The 4501-nt window shown below is 48.6% G+C and overlaps 1 non-coding gene across 1 annotated transcript; it reads right to left on the bottom strand.

Moving 5' to 3' along the window:
- Positions 1-4145: 4145 nt before the first annotated feature.
- On the bottom strand, positions 4146-4252 carry LOC136524934 (small nucleolar RNA R71). The gene has a single exon (XR_010776280.1). It is a non-coding gene; the product is annotated as a small nucleolar RNA R71 (small nucleolar RNA).
- Positions 4253-4501: the final 249 nt, after the last annotated feature.

The following is a 4501-nucleotide window of genomic DNA, read 5'->3' as shown; positions in this document are numbered from 1 at the left end:
TACTTAGTATCATTCTAGTAGTGATGCTAGGCAGCACCAACAAGCATCTCTGGCACCATCACTAGGGATGACAACCTAGTAAAGTAATGTTAGGAGATGTAGGTAATTAATAGGTGGCTATTAAAACAAGTGACAAGTTAATAAATACCAACAAGCATTTCTGGCGCCATTGCCGGGGAAGGTAGCTAGACAAAGGAAGTATTGATAAACTTATACTTATTGATGTGATCAAGATAAACCACTGACCTCTGCTCAAATAGGCTTACCCTTGTTTTGTCTACTTGTGTACCTTATGCAGGGTAATGTATGACCAGTTTTGACCTTTCGACAAACTACGTTGACAATCCAAAAGCACTACTTAAGAGGACTAAGGCTAAACTAAAAAAAGTTTTAACTTTAGAGTCAGAAGACAACCATATAAGGTGAAGCTTAACACCAGAATTTAAAGCTATGGCTGACAAGACTCTTCGTGAATTCTCTGCTCCAACCACTACCAACATCTAGACTAGACCCACAGTCAATGTTGGAGACAATGGATTCGAGCACAAGCTGTGGGGGATATACCCCTGGGTACCACAAGATGGTACATGGGCCGCACCATCCGAGGTGGCCTGGCCCGTAAGATCAAGGCGTGCACATCATGATTACAAGCTGTACTAGATATTGTAATAGTACCAAATTGGATACTTTACTTGTAACCTTGTCTCTTTAGAGTATATAAGGAGAGACAAGGGTCCCCTAGAGGACAGGTTAATCTGTATACATCTCAATACAATACACCAAAGACACAGGACGTAGGGTATTACGTCGACCAGACGGCCCGAACCTGTCTAAACCGCTGTCTCTGCGCCTTGTGTCACCATCTGGTTCCTGATTACACGCATCGTCTACCGATAATCTACCACCACGGGCACCCCCCTCGGTGGACTGCCAACCATATTTCGTCGACAGTGGCACGCCAGGTAGGGGTCCCCTTTAGGGGTCGTGCGCGCTGATCCCTAGCGAATCAGATGGCATAACTCAAGATCAACATCCTTCGCGACAACTCGGCTGATCGCGTCGACATCCTTCAACGATCACGGCGCATCTCCGAGCAGCACGCGTCGCCAAGTCGAAGCACTGCTATCCCGGCAGCGACTTATCGATGACCGATGGCCCGCTAGATGGCAAGATCGCCTCGGCATCACGCGATGATTTGCGGCGGCATGCTATCGTGCGTGGTGATCCTGGACCACGAACAATCGTACAAGCAATGAGCAGCGTCAATCGCGGCGGCTTCTTGACTCCCGCTCAGATCGGACTCCTCGTGCTTATATGGATCTGCTACTCAGAGTATAAACGGATCTGCATGCATGCAAATATGCAACCACGGATCTACAGGGGCACATGCATGTGCACGTGTATACGTATGTGCGCATCATGCGGCCGCAATCAAGCCGAGCACTGTCTATTCATCCCGTCTTGTGACAAGCTCTCCAATGCCGACATGACCGCCGAGATGATCTTCCGAGGCATCGAACAAGCTATCCGACTGCATCAAGCCATCGTGCTATGTTACAGAACCATGCAACCATGCAACCAAGGAAGCATATATGTGGTATACAGGGCCATGCATCAATGGAGTGCGTATACATGTATATGTCACTGTTTCTTGCATAGCAACTGATACTTCGTACAAGTCCAAGTTAGATCACCACACAAGCCAACGATGACTACGAAGACAACGCATGCATCGAGCCGTCTAGCGAGCCACATCAAGCCAAGCGGGCCGATCGAGCAGCTCTGCCGAGCACCGAGCATGTCGACCATAGACCATGTCGACCACGTCTCGAGCAGCTCCGCCGAGCTCTGACCACATCGACCATAGACCACGTCGACCACGTCTCGAGCAGCTCTGCTGAGCTCCGACCACGTCGACCACGACCACATCGACCACATCCTGAGCAGCTCTACCAAGCTCTGACCACATCGACTGCCAGACCACGTCGCAATAATGATCGCCGCGAAGAACGGCGCTACAACAACCGCGACCACCGTCACAACAGGCCGAAAAGCTTGAGGACCGGACAACTTCATCACCACCAACCAGATTTCTATCAAAGATAAGTACACTTCTAATATTTATATTTAACATAATTTTTACGATGTTTCTCCACAACATCCTGGTCATGATTATTCTTCAAATAGCGTTTGTCCATGTATACCATCTTAAATATAACATATAGCTAAACTTAATGCAAATCCTCGACTAGTCATGTTGACGCTCGATGCCTCCAGAGATGGCCCTGTCTCCGGCTCCTCCCTACACGTGCATGAGCGTCTGCCCTCTATGTTATGGGTGGTCGGCAGCGGCTACTTAGCGACGCTTTGTTCTTCCTACACGTGCACGGGCTCTGCGCCCCGCGTTATGGTTAACAGGCTAACTAGGGCTAAAGACTCAGCTATATACTAACTGGTCGGGTGGTTCATATTAAGTATAAACACAAACTTCATATTAACACTGATGTTCACAAAGCACCAACTGCTTTATCACATCATGCTCATTTGCAAATGACTGCTGAGCGTATTTTCTTCACCGCTGATTTTTTCTCCATAATTTATTATTTTGTACATCATGTACTACCATTCTACATATTTATCTATAGGAATTTCGAGCTATGCTCGGGGACTTCGTCGCTTGCTTCTTGACCTACGCTCGGGGACTGCCTCGATCACTCTCCGACCACGGCTCGGGGACTTCGTCGCTCGCTCCTCGACCTATGCTCGGGGACTGCCTCGATCACTCTCCGACCATGGCTCGAGGACTTCGTCGCTCGCTCCTCGACCTGTGCTCGGGGACTGCCTCAATCACTCTCCGACCATGGCTCGGGGACTTCGTCGCTCGCTCCTCGACCTGTGCTCGGGGACTGCCTCGACCACTCTCCGACCACGGCTCGGGGACTTTGCGTCTCGACTACATGTGACTGGCAACTCGCATATAGTTGGGATATTTTTTCTCACTTGGACCTTGCTACAAGGCTCATACCTCGCCTTCCAGCAATCTCGGGGACTACATCGGTACGATGCACCTGCCGGTGCATCTCGTATCGCCTGTACGACGATTGGATTCTCAACTTAACTGGGAATTCTTTTTAGACCCTGGCACCACGTGCCTACGTCACCTACTACTAGGCTCGGGGACTAAGTGGGCACACTTCACCTTGTGGTGAATGTGTTTGTTTTTCGACCTCTACGCCTCTGATGATCAAGGACGCTACGCTTCAAGATGCACTTACATTTCTTTTCAGAAATACAAGTGGGCACACTTCCCAGGACGGAAATCTTTTTCTTTCTTCTTAAGAGCACCATACATTCTTCGGACAACCTACTTCTCCGGCGACAACGGTGGTCGGAGATGTCAAGAACTCAAGCCTCACTGTTTGGAGAAGGTTAAAATGGCGTGTCGCATCAGAATATATGGCGCTCGGGGACTAGCTGTGGGGGATATACCCCCGGGTACCACAAGATGGTACATGGGCCGCACCATCCGAGGTGGCCCGGCCCGTAAGATCAAGGCGTGCACATCAAGATTACAAGCTGTACTAGATATTGTAATAGTACCAAATTGGATACTTTACTTGTAACCTTGTCTCTTCGGAGTATATAAGGAGAGACAAGGGTCCCCTAGAGGACAGGTTAATCTATATACATCTCAATACAATACACCAAAGACATAGGATGTAGGGTATTACGTCGACCAGATGGCCCGAACCTGTCTAAATCGCTGTCTCTGCGCTTTGTGTCACCATCTGGTTCCTGATTACATGCACCGTCTACCGATAATCTACCACCATGGGCACCCCCCTCGGTGGACTGCCGACCATATTTCATCGACACAAGCTGGCTCTCATCAACATAGTGCAAGTGAGCCAATTTTGTGGAAAGGCACATGAAGATGCTAGTGTTCATCTCCAACACTTCCTGGAGATCTACAACACTTTCACATCAAGGGAGTAACCAAGGATGCCATACTACTTCGCCTCTTCCCATTTTCACTTTTGGGGAAGGCAAAGCAGTGGTTCTATGCCAACAAAGATAGAAACACTACATGGGATAACTGCTCCACTACCTTCCTAGCAAAGTTCTTTCCCACGGACAAGACCAATGCTCTACGTGGGAGAATTTTAAGTTTTTAACAACAACATGATGAATCTATCCCTAAGGCATGGGAATGCTTTCAAGACTATATATCAGAATGTCCTCATCATAGGATGGAGAATTGGCTACTCATGCAGATGTTCTACCACAGGTTGACCAACAGCACCTGTGAGACCATAGATGCTGCTGCTGGAGGTGCATTCTTGTCACTTACACTTCCAGCTGCGACCACTCTTGTGGAGAAGATGGCCTCCAACCAAGGCTGGAATGAAGGACATGTTCAGACCTGCAAGAGAGGTGGAGGTATGCATCAACTCAAGGAGGTAGAGATGCTATCTACCAAGATGGACCTACTGATGAAGAA

This window comes from Miscanthus floridulus, chromosome 18 (genome assembly GCF_019320115.1).
Source record: "Miscanthus floridulus cultivar M001 chromosome 18, ASM1932011v1, whole genome shotgun sequence".
Classification (NCBI taxonomy): domain Eukaryota; kingdom Viridiplantae; phylum Streptophyta; class Magnoliopsida; order Poales; family Poaceae; genus Miscanthus; species Miscanthus floridulus.
Note: the sequence above shows the minus strand (reverse complement) of the source record. Positions and strands in the feature narration are given on the sequence as shown.